At 43.7% G+C, this 12,949-nt stretch overlaps 1 long non-coding RNA gene across 1 annotated transcript; it reads right to left on the reverse strand.

Annotated features, from left to right (window-relative positions):
- Positions 1 to 7: 7 nt before the first annotated feature.
- LOC128897650 (uncharacterized) lies at positions 8 to 12,874 on the reverse strand. The gene is made up of 3 exons (XR_008462513.1): positions 12,695 to 12,874; positions 3,305 to 3,364; positions 8 to 60 (listed from the first exon to the last, which is right to left on the reverse strand). It is a non-coding gene; the product is annotated as an uncharacterized LOC128897650 (long non-coding RNA).
- Positions 12,875 to 12,949: the final 75 nt, after the last annotated feature.

Here is a 12,949-nt window from a genome sequence, read left to right on the forward strand (position 1 = left end):
TAGCAGAACAGCAGAATACAGGTAGCTTCCACAACTCCATCAGCTTTATCTGAATTAGAGCTGGAGACAAACAAACAAAACACAAGAAAATAGAGAAAGAAAGAACAAAGCTTTGGTTAGTTCAGAAGCTGTAGTGCATCATTTGTTTAGGATAATGGGGACTTTCCAGACTTTTGTCTGAGATAATTCAGCACCTTACAAGCCTTTTTCTGACGTCCTGAATATTACTTTGACTTGCTCATGGTTATCCTGCCACAATGCATTGCAGTGCTACAGATGTTACTGGATAAACGTTGTATTTGTTTAGTTGATGACCACTCTCTTCTGTCACTTCTGATTAGTAGATTACTGGCTGGTTTAGAGTGGATACAGGTCTTGGCCTTGTTTTTGAGGGTGCAAATGTTATGGAATAGAAAGTAAAGGCTGAAAAGAAAACTGTTAATCTGTCTGTTATCTGTGCGCTTCTCCCTGCACTATAAGAATTAATGCCTTTTACAGGGCTGGGTGCCTTCTAACACTAAACATGCACTCCTGCAGTGCAAGTAAGTGAAGAAAAATCCATAACTACCAAGAAGTCAAGGTAAAAGGGACAAGAGTATCTAGCAGTGGAGAGTGCAGAGACTTGCTTTTGTTTCCTGGAATTGCCCTCAAGTGCAAACGTGGCCCCTCAGTGGCAGGGGGACTGCAGCACAGAGTGTCCCACCACACTGCATGTTGCTGGATGGACAGTGGCAATAATCCTAAACATATTTAGGAGGCAAATCACTACAACAGCAAACCAGCAATTAATCCTTCAGCCTTTGCAAGGCTGGATAAAACAAGGGCTGATGACTTGAGCACTCACTTGTCTTGTTGAGTTCTTGGAGCTGTCAAAGAATTTCTAAGTACATAGCATGATTTTGTGACTGATGGGGCTATCATGAGAAGTAGAAAGAGATGCTGTATGGGAAATGTGAATATGAAATTGACAGCTTGCTGAGAAAAGGGCATAAAATAGTGCTGTGGATTAGTCATTAGACACTGTTTTGAAGTTTTCTGTATCGCTGGCTTGTTACATTACAGTATATCTAATATACAAGAGACACTAGAAGGTGTCTCAGTTTTTGTTCTGGATCTTCTGCAATCTCTGTGAACCCACAAAAATTTTTACTGCTTGACCCCAGGGTCACTCCAGCTGACCATTGGACATCAGGGACAGCTGGGACATCTTCTGTAAATCCTCTGCCTTCCAAAATTTTTTGAGAGCTGTATGTTTTATCCTTACAAAGGGAAGGTCACTCTCTGAAGTCATGCACTGGGCCTGAGTATTTCTGCTCCCTGACTCTACAGAGGAGCAAGTCTGCTTTCTCCTTTCATAACCTGAACCACAGCATACAGCTCATAGCTGCTATATTTGGATCCTGACTTCAGTTCTGCCAAGACTTTTGGATTGTTTGGAACTAGTGGCTGCTTTGGGACTGTTTCCAGTGTTACTGGAAGTGTATGAAGGACTCATTTGTTGGTTGTGGTGTTAAGTTTGATTTGTAAATTCCTCTGAGGTGTAAAGATTCACTAAGCCTGTTTCTGTGGCTCAGTGGAACTGAGAAATTAAAACTGCTGCTGTTGAAGGTGGCTTGAGAGGAAAGAAGAGGTTATTTCTTTTCTTGTGCCCTTTTTGCTGTCCCATGACTAAAGCCCCAAAGGCTTGCTCCTTGCAACTGTGATGGACCAAAATATTACACCTATAGACTTCCTAAACCTAAATCCTAGCAATTGTTTATTTTAGATTTACTTCTCTTCTATAACCTGTTTTATGTCTTGCTGCTTGAGGAAATGAAATTGTAACTATTTCCTCTATGTCAAAGTTCCTATATGACTCAAGTGGCCACCCTTTGTCTATATTACTCATAGACTGGGGTATAGACCTAGGCAGGCTCTTTGGTGGCCTTTGCCATGCCAACATAGTTTGCAATGCTTAGCAGACTGCTGCTGGTGTTTTCTTGAAAAATGAGTTAAAGTTCCCACAGGAGCTACTCACCAGTCAGGAGCAATTTCAAAACCCCATAAATCTCCAAAGGATTATTAGGCTTATAGATGCACACACGTGTATGTGTGGGGGGATTGCATCCATGCATGGAGAAGACTGTTACTGAGAAACCATTTACTGATATGTCAATCAGGTGGTTTTGGCTATTGAAAATGCTTTAGCTGTATTAAAAACTAGGAATGAGTTTAAAGAATACAGAGCTCACAGGGCTGTGATCAATGGTGCAGGGTCTAGTTGGAGACAAGCAGTTAGTGGTGTTCCCCAGTGGTCAGTACTGGGTCCGGTCTTGTTCAATATCTTCATCAATGTCCTGGATGAAAGGATGGAGCATATTCTCAATAAGTTTGCTGATGATACAAAACTGGGAGGACTGGCTGATACCCTGTCAGGCTGTGGTGCCATTCAGTGTGATCTGAACAGCCTGGAGAGCTGGGCAGAGGGGAACCTTGTAAAGTTCAACAAGGGCAAGTATAGAGTCCTGCACCTGGAGAGGAGTAATTCCCTGCACCAGCACAGAGCAGTGACCATGAACCAGCAATGTGCCCTTGTGACCAAGAGGGACAGTGGTATTCTGGGTTTTATTAAGAAGAGTGTGGTCAGCAGGTCGAGGGAGGTTCTTCTCCCCCTCTGCCCTGCCCTGGTGAGGCCTTACCTAGAGTATTGTGTCCAGTTCTGTGCTCCCTAGTTCAAGAGAGACAGGGAACTAATGGAGAGAGTCCAACAGAGAACAACAAAGATGCTGAGGGAGATCTGGGCTTTCTCCAACAGGGCCCAGTGATAGAACAAGGGGCAACAAGTACAAACTAGAACACAGGAGGTTTCACTTCAAGCAGAAAAAAAACTTCTTTCATGTGAGGGTGCTGCAGGCTGCCCAGAGAGGTTGTGGAGTCTCCTTATCTGGAGACTGTCCAAGCCCACCTGGACATATTCCTATGCAACCTGCTCTAGGTGAACCTGCTCTAGCAGGGGGGTTGGACTAGATGATCTCCAGGGGTCCCTTCCAACCCCTATCATTCAATGACTCTCAGATACATTAAAATTCAGTATTACATTATTCTGGTTGCAGTCAAACTATTCAGTGACAGAAAATGAATGATTCAGACAGGTGTGGACCATAACTATCCCTGTCTGAGTGTTTGTAGCAAATTCTTGAAGAAGGTGTTCACCTCCTATAGTCACAGGTAGGTGACTGTCAGGCCTTGCATCAGGAGTAACCCATCCCAAGCATATTCGCATGCCATCTTGAGATCACATGTCCTGCTGCAGCGTCACACCTACCTGAATGTGCTTTGCAGGCAAACATACTTCCCTGTCATTCAAGAAGACCAAAGTAGCAGTCTGCAGGGAAAAAGAGAAAGACAGCAACAGTGAAACCATCAAGTGATGCACATACAGCAATGTTAGAGATATGTGTTTTGACTCATACATAATTCAGCCTCCAGGAATTTGGCTGTATAGAAATTTTACTTGCCAATGTGAAAAAATGGCATTTACCAGCAAATGCCATGGATTGGTACAAGAGCAGCTGAATGCAGGGACGTTAGGGAAAATGCTAACAAAAACTGTAAAAGGGACTGAGGCTCCCAGAGCTGTGTGGACCTGGACATATGGATGTGTGTGGGCAACGGGAACCGCTGCTGGGAGGGTGGGACTGGATGTATTCACAAAGCATGGGCTGGCTGTGGATGTCAACAACTGCCAGTCCCTGCTGTACGAAACGAGTGGGCTGATAGGGATTCAGAGGGTATGAGGTGTATCACGAGAACAACTCCTTTTTGTCAGATCTAATCAAAGATAAGAACATTTCTAACAGTGGAAGCTACAGCCTGAAAGCTGTGTTTGCAGCTATGCAGACCTGCAGGTATGTGAAATGGGTTTAGTCTGGGCAGAGTCTGATGTGGAGCAGGAGGTATATCCTATCACCAGCTGATCGTGTCTCTCTTTCCTCATCTCGTGACATGCCAGGTGCATACAGCTGCAAGAGCCACTGCAGAGGCAGACTGTGTGGTCTGGCACTGGTGGCTGCCCTCGTGGGCAGTGGCAGCAGAGGGAGCTGCTGGGGGCTGGCAGCCCCCAAAAAATCATGCTGGCTGCCTCAGCTGTTACTGAAACAGGAGAAGTGCAAGTGGTGCCTTAGCCGCTGGGAAAAGCCACCTCCTTTCCCCACTAGAACTGCTGCTTCACATGCCCGGACCCCTCTCTGAGTAACAGTTTTCCAGCACAGCAGAGCAGGCTGCTTTTGCTGCCCCTAACAATTTACCTGCTTAGGCTGTTTTGTTCTGCCCTGAGCTGACAGCCTCTGTCTCTGGGAGGATTTCTTCCACATGCTGTCCTCCACCATCATGAGACAATTGTCCCCCTTGGGAATTAGATGGCTCCCTGCACATGACCTCCCTTAAAATGAAAGGGGTGAGATAGGATGAGATTAGTGGCTCTGCTTGCAGCTGGAAGCAGTGCTTCATTAACTTCCTAATTCTCCTGTAAAATGGGGAAGCATGTTTGCCTGTAAAGTGTCAAGTGCTGCAGTAAGAAAGTCTCTACTTAAAGAATGCCTCATGATTTTGAAATGAAAAATGCTCTGTTTGCCAGTGTTACACAATGCTGTTGCTTAGTGTGAAAGGGTGATGAAGATTGCTTAATGTTAGAGACAGGCTGAAATCTCCAGCTAGGCAGCTCAGGGGTGTTTCAAAGCAGAAAGTAATAGGTATGAATACAACCTGACCATGTGGTTGTTCTATATAGAGACATCAGCCACAGAAGAGGAATCGCCCTTCTCTGATTGTGTGATGTGTCCCTACCACTAGCAGGGACAAGATAACAGTATTGATGTGCCTTAAGTGGCTACACAAAATATACAAGGATTGTGTTCCCCAAGAAGGCAGGCAGGTGCTTTCAGCACAGAAGACAATGACCCACTCCCCTGAGTTACCTAGTGGTGTTTTAGTTTTTCCATCACCTTAGATTCGTCTATCACTGGATGCCCCTTTACATTACACACAGCTCAATGAAAACTTCTGGGGCTCAGTGCAGAAATTGACATCTTGTCTGTAGGATTTTGATGCTGTAGAAATACATAAGGTCATATAATCTTCCCTTCCCTTTTGTGTGTGTGTTTCTAGTCTAAGCCCTATTAATGACTCATCTGGGAAGCTTTGCACACTGAATGTGCACCTTTCATGTGTATTTTATGAACCAGATGGAGCTCATTTAAGATAATATTTTGTCTTCAAGATCTCATAGTTAACATGGCTCCTTTGATGTTTCTTCTTTAAATACAATCTGAATGTACATGCCAACTCTGATTTTGCTTGTGCTTTACTTTTTCTTTTTAAAATGCTTAAATTATTTGCAAGGTCTTGTGCAAACTGAAAACAAACTTCTGCCTCCCTCTACCATCAGTCCCCCATGACATCCCTGCTCATATATCAGGCATTGATTACTTTTTTTCCTCCTCTTTCTCAGTCTTAAGTGGAGTAGAATGTCATCTCTAAACTATTTCACTCTGCATCATAACAAGGTGAAAGCAGCTCTGCTGGGATGGGGCACAGTCCAAAATCCAACAGCAGTCCTTACTCATCAGCTGCTTGCTCTTGCTCATGCGGGTGCCGATCCCTCAAGGAGTGCCATGCATGGGTGGGCCCTGCTGAAGGCTCTTGGCTCTGCTCAGGCTCAAGCCTATGTTTGCATTGGGAGATATTTCTGAGTCAGGGGAATAGTAACACCCACAGACTCAGCCCTAGGCTCTGGCAGATTTAGCTCTCAGCAGATGCAGCGATGAATTCCTTTAGTCTGATTGGTGGTTTAAGCTAAGATGCAGACTTCAAGGTAGCGTCACTCCTGTAACCTGTTGGGTCACCCTTGGCACAGAGGAGCTAACTTCCAGCAGAAGGATGCACTGGCAACTGAGCATAGTAACACCTTAAAGTGCTCAGGACCATGAGCAGACTGATGTGTATTCATGTTTTCAGTATTACTGGTTGAGATGACCCTCCTTGGAAGCCTTAACAACAATCCTGACCCTTTCTTTTAGGTGGTGACAAGAGACAGTTATGCACATGTCTCTGTCCAAAGCAAGGTAAGTGACATTTCACAAAGGAATTTGAACCATTCAGGTACAAGGGCAAGGTCTTATTTGATTAAGGCCCAGGGGTGGAGAAAAACAGGAGGAGCGTGAGAACAGACTGACCAAAAAGTTGGACACAGTCCAAAGAGTTTCACAGCAAAAGCCAGAGAAAAGCAGGCAATACATTTGGAGATACTGGCTGAAAGAATATCAAATTGTTTGACCCCCACATGCTTCCAGAAAACAAACATTCTGTACTTATTTTGTAAATAAGAGTGAGTTCTATTAGCAGTCCTAACAGGCTCAAACTGCAACTGCTCCAGTTTTGAGAGTCTTTCAGGTGAGAAAGGTAACAGGATGGTTTTATTGCCATGGTTTAGTGATGGTACCTCATTTATACTGAGCAAAGAGAGAACTTTGCAGTTCATTACATACTATGACAATAAAGCCTTTATGTCTTGCACGTATGTTACAGAGAACCTGTTTTAGAAGGATTTCAGAAACTAAAAATACATTGGATTTGTTTAACACAGCCTCCAGAGCCACGTGCTTTCAACACCAAGTGAATGGGGCTTGGAGAGAGAAACCAGCACATTTAAACAGCTAAAAATTACTCAAAAACTTTGCTAGATCTAAAAATATTTCTAAAACTACGTCTGATGTTGTAGGATCTTCTATGGGTAGAGGTAAGCATACATGTGTAAACACAGACACAAAATTAGTGCATCCTATAAATGGCTACTTACACCTAGCAGAAAGGATACATGCCTTCATACAGTTCCCTCTGCCTCAAACAAGGAGCAGTTTTATCAGCTACTTTGTGTTATTTAACTAATGCATCAATATATACTTAATGAATAACACTAAATTATTGGGTATTTTACAGCTACTAGCATGATTTATCTTTGTTGTTGTGCACTGGTTCTTTACAGTTCCAGAATAAATATTGAAAAGATGTACTTCCTTGTACATCAGTGAGAATTGTCATCTCTGCTCAAGCCACAAATCTCAAAGTGGTCCAGCCTTATCCCACTGCATTCTCTGCTTCCTCCTCTGGGTTTGGAGTAGCAGGCTATGGGCTATTGCTAAGATATTGAAGCTCCCTCTGGAGCTATTCTACATATGTGTATGTGCACACATATCACAGAATCACAGAAACATTCAGGTTGGAAAAGACTCTCAGGATCACCAAGTCCAACCGATAACCCTACCCTACAAAATTCATCCCTCAACCATATCCCTAAGCAGCACATCCAAACGACCTTTAAACACATCCAGGGTTGATGACTCAACCACCTCCCTGGGCAGCCTATTCCAATGCCTGACCACTACTTGTTGTGAAAATAATTTTGTAATGTCCATTCTAAACCTACACAGTAGTAGCTTGAGGCCATTCCCTCTTGTGCTATTGCTAATTACTTGTGAGAAGAGACCAGCACCAATCTCTCTACAACATCCTTTCAGGTAGTTGTAGAGAGCCATGAGGTCTCCCTTCAACCTCCTCTTTACCAAACTAAGCAGCCCCAGCTCCTTCAGTCGCTCTTCATAAGATTTGTTCTCCAGGCCCTTCCCCAGCTTCATCGCCCTCCTCTGCACTCACTCCAGCACCTCCACATCTCTCTTGTATTGAGGTGCCCAAAACTGGATGCAGTACTCAAGGTGTGGCCTCACTAAAGCTGAGCATGCTTATGTAAACACAAACGTCCTCTCCAGCTGTGCAGGGGGAGTAAACCTAATTTTTGAAGTTTTTGAAGTGTACAGAAGAGCAGAAGTAGAAATGTGCAAGCCCTTCTGGTTGTCATTATAAGCTGTTAAAACAAAGGAAAGAGAAAATGTTCTTATTTTTATTCTTTTCCTTAAATTAGTTTATATGCAATGGTGAAGGTACATCCTTGCTTGAAGGTTATGAGAGAGTCCTGAGGAATAAGATGTATAAAACTCATCCTGTTCCTCTGACATCACTGACTTACCTCTCTGTACTTAACTCCTGCCTCTAGAGGAGCTCTTTAGAAATCTAGTTTTCCTTTTCCTTTCCTTTTATTTGTACTGATTATGAAATGGCCCCTGATGCCATCCCTGTCTTTATTTCTGCTTAGAAGATACCAGCAAAATTATTGGTATGTAGCTGTGGTTTAAAACTCGTGAGGTTTTCCAGGCTTATCCCTGAAAGGTAAGTGAATATTAAAAACCAAATCATTGCATCTCCTTGGCTGGGGGAAGTACATGACTATCAGCTCAGGGCTGGCTGCAAACCAGAGGACACAGCCTCAAAGCATAAGGTCCCAATACCACTACACAGGTACCCAAGAAAGCCCTCAGCAGTTTGCCTTTGTGATCCCTCCTGTTTCACAGGGTTTCACGTGGGAGTTAGGAGCTCTTGTTCATTTTTCTTTGCTGTCTTCTGTTTGGACCATCTGAAACCTTCTAGCCATGGAAAGAATATGCAACATAAAGCTAACACAAAATGTAAGAACTCTAGTATAGAAAGTTCAGCCTGCGATGGAGTTGAACCAGTTGGCAGCCAGTCACAAGTGGTGTTCCTCAGGGCTCAGCACTGGGGTCAGTTCTCTTTGATGTCTTTATCAGTGCTCTGGATGAGGGGATTGAGCAATCCTCAGTAAATTTGCATATGACACTAAGTTGATCTGCTTGAGGGTAGGAAGGCTCTACAGAGAGACCTGGCAATTCTGGACTGAGGCCAATGGGATGAGATTCAACAAGGCCAAGTGCTGGGTCCTGAACTTGAGTCACAACCACATGAATACTCCAGGCTTGGGGCAGACTGGCTGGAAAGCTGCCCAACAGAGAAAGACCTGGGGGTATTGGTGGACAGCTGGCTGAACATGAGCCATTGCATGCCCAGATGGCCAAGGTGGCCAACAGCATCCTGGCCTGTATTTGCAATAGTGTGGCCAGCAGAACAAGGGAAGTGATTGCCCTCTTGTACTTAGCCTTGGTGAGGTCACACCTCGAGTAATGGGTTCAGTTTTGGGCACCATGCTATGAGACATTGAGGTGCTAGAACAGGGTCAGAGAACAGCAATGAAGCTGGTGAAGGGTCTGCAGAACAGGTCTGGTGAGGAGCATCTGGGGGAACTGGGGCTGTTTAATGTGGAGAAGAGGAGGCTTCTTTCTCTCTACAACTCCCTGAAAAGAGATTGGAGTGAGGTGGGTGATGGTCTCTTCTCCCTAGCGAGAAGTGATAGGATGAAAGGAAATGGCCTCAAGTTGCACCAAGGGAGATTCAGGTTGGATATGAGAAGAAACTGCTTCCCTGAAAAGGTTCTTAAAGACTGAAACAGGCTGCCCAGGGAGATGCTTGAATCCCCATCCCTGGAGGTGTTTCAGAGAGGTAGAGATGTGGTGCTGAGGGACATGGTATAGCACCAGTCTTGGTAGAGTTAGATAACAGTTGGACTCAATGATCTGAAAGGTCTTTTTCAATCAAAAGAATTCTGTGATTCTATGGAGTAGCTTAGTCAGGAACACGGTACAAGAAATAATGTCTCAAGCACAATGCCTTGCTGGAAGCAGAGAAGTTTAGTAATGGCAGGATATTTAGAAGAGGAGTTTAGCAGATGTCTTAGTTGAAGCTTTTCAAGACAGAGTGCTTAGCAAGCAGGCAGGCTCAGTGTCCCTAGGGCAGACAACACCTGTGCTGCCTTTGAGGAAAAATAGGATGATATCCACTTCTATTTCTATATTTGTGGGTTGCGTATGAGACACTTGTTATGGAAGAAATGAGCTTGGGTGGTTATTTGAACTTCAGAGAGGTAAGAACTCAAAGAGGTTTTTATTTGAAAGCTTCTCTACCAAACCAGGGAAATGAGAATACTGATTTTGTTGATGAATAGCAGAGCATTCAGTTTTTCCTCCCTCAGTGGTTATTGGGTGGAGGGTCCAAGGAGTGCCTGTTTGGTGAACCTCCTTGCAAATTTGTAGCTGCAAGTGAGCCAAAAGACAATAAGACACAAAAGTCTTGTTTGGCTGGTTTCTATTGGTTTGAAATGCCAGGCAGGTTTAGAGCACTGCTGTGCCAGGCTATCCTTGTCAACTACATCAAGCTAATTTCAGCTCATTTCAAATCTGACATAATTCATAATGTTCCTACAGCCTGTTATTCCCATAGCATGAGTCTTTAGTAACTCGGGAAAAATACATGCCCAGGGAGGTGGTGGAGTCACCATCATTGGAGGTGTTCAGGAGGAGACTTGATGGGGTGCTTGGTGCCATGGTTTAATTGATTAGGTGGTGTTGGATTGGTTGATAGGTTGGACCTGATGATCTTGAAGGTCTCTTCCAACCTGGTCTGGTCTATTCTATTCTATTCTATTCTATTCTATTCTATTCTATTCTATTCTAGACATCTCTGTAAACTGGGCAGCAAACAGGCATGCAAATGTTCACTCCAGAAGGTCTCATTTTAGTCCCAGGTGAGGACCCTGGCAGCAAGGAAAGCTTGCAGACTGTAGCTCCCAGTGCAGAGTAGTCTCTTCCATCCTCTGACCTAGCTCAGGGCTTTAGGTGATCATATGCAGAAGTCCCCACTCCTTGTCTCCAGATTGACAGCTACAGCACTAGAGAGCATGGAAAACCAGGAAGATGCATAGTGCTCTCTGGCTGCATCTGCATTAAGTCTCCATTTTACTGTCAAACAAGTGACTTGGTCTCCTCAACCATAACTCTCGCTCACTCTACCCAAGTGCTGCGAAAGACTGGCAAACCTTTGCCTTTCGTACCTTTCCTTCTAACGGTTGTTACCCTCCTCTTCACCCCGTTTTTAAGCACAGAAAGAGGAGGGCTGGGAATGAATGCAGTGAATCTCATGGCTGGGACACTGAATTGGGTCTTGTGAGAGCAGATGTAATTTCCCAGCTCTGCTGCAGTTCCCTGGCCCATTTTGAGCACATCAAGAATTTTCCTGAGTCTTAGTTTCCCATCTTTAGACTGGGAGCAGTGTACTATAGTTTATGAATACTCCTGTATTTATTGCATAGACTTTTTTCTTCTGAGTTATTTGAGCAGGAACACAGTGTAAGTACAAAAGCATGGCATGAGATAGCCTGAGAGGTTCAAAAGAGGTTTAGGCAATACCATAGTGAAGAAAAAATGAACCAGTTTGAATATGCTCTATTTTATATTTCCTACATTTCTTTCTCCAAGTGAAAAGTAGGTATTGTGTTCAGATTTCTACTTCCTCAGTGTCCCTCTTGCTCTTCTTAAGTTTTATTTGAACTGGCTGCAGTTTCTTCTAAGAAGGAATCCTTGTTTCAGGAGTTGCTCTCTTTTGGAACAGCAAAGTCCAAGTTTTGTGGATGGAGTAACCTGCTAGTCCTGTCTTTTTCAGAGACATCTGTTTCAAAAATGGTTTTGGCTGGGAAAGACAAGGCAGGGAAGAGATGAGGTTTCTAGATTGTTTTAGATTTTACTGAGTCTTGACAATTTTTCTTATTTTAGATCTAATGGAGCTGCTTCCACAGGGTGCTGCTTGGAAACAGTAAATACTGCCTCCAGGCACTACTGTGCAAAAAATGATAATTGCCTCTAGAACACATAGAACAGGCAATTCCAAAAGGAGAATCTGACTGAAAACCCAAGGCATTGGCCATATACTCAGGGAAAGATAATGGTAATTATATAATTAAAGCACTTTACATTGTCTTGCAAATGTCCTCTCCAAATCACAGCAGTATGGGACAATGGGTTGTCTCTGGGCTCTTCTTTTCTGGCAGCTACTGCGGTCTCGCACACATATTCATATTTTACAGTTGGTCTTCAAGTGGATTAGATTTATCAGTCCCAGTTTAGTTTGGTGAAAATCAGACCTGAATGAAATTTCTGTCCATGTCTTGCATGGCATGTCAGCCAATGTTTGAAACATTTTGTTTTTTTAGTGCAATTTCCTCCTTTCAAGTAGATCTGGAAGTGGCAGCTCCACTATAAGAACTGTCTCTGTAGATAGTTTAAAATCTCAAGAGCTAGCTTATTCTTATGAAATCTGAGTCCTTGTTTACTTTGTGCATTTAAAAATATACATAATTGCTGGGACAGAGTTCACAGCTACGCTGCATACACAGCAATTGGTCTCTTGAGAGCAAAAGGAAAGATCAGCTAAGGGGAAGGATCAGCCTGGTGTTGGGAGAAAAACAAGCTGGTTTTCATATTTCCTGTCTTTATTGATATCTATATATTTTTAAAGCAAGCTCACACATAAAGATTTGCCAGGAAAAAAATCACAACTTGTCCTGTTGCTGGAAAAAACAGTTTGGTTGGTTTGGGGGATGTTTGCTGTTTGGTTGGGCACGTTAATGCTTGTTCTGTACAGGCTGGGTCTCCTCTCTGACTAGGCTTCCTCTCTGTGGTGGATTTTATGCCTGCCAAGCTGTGCCAGTGGTGTCTCTCCCCGTCTGTCAGCCAATATTTCAACAGTGTCATGGCTGTGCTCTGTCAGGATTGAACAGGACTCCTTCAGTGTGACTTTGCTTGTAGAGCAAAGTCAGTTTTCTCGGGCACTGTGCCTTGTTTGTGGCCTGAGGTTTCTCCCTCAGATCATTCATCTTCCAGCACACCACCATCCCCCAATCCCAGAATAGGCTTTTACTCACCTGACAATCTGGGGCTGAACCAGTCTCTCATTTGCCATCAAGATGAGGTATGCTCAACAAGTCTGGACTAAACTCCCCTAAGTTGTTAGAGATTTGCAATTCAATCGTGAATCCAAAGGCAAGTATGTCCTTACAGGAGATATCTGTCCTTCAGTCCTTGCACCTTCTGTCAGTTCTGCTTAACAGTAAAGTTTCCCTCGGACTTTGTTTGCTCAGTTTCCAGAGTCACAGCAAACATAATTTAAAGGAACAGCT

Source organism: Dryobates pubescens, chromosome 13, assembly GCF_014839835.1.
Source record: "Dryobates pubescens isolate bDryPub1 chromosome 13, bDryPub1.pri, whole genome shotgun sequence".
Classification (NCBI taxonomy): domain Eukaryota; kingdom Metazoa; phylum Chordata; class Aves; order Piciformes; family Picidae; genus Dryobates; species Dryobates pubescens.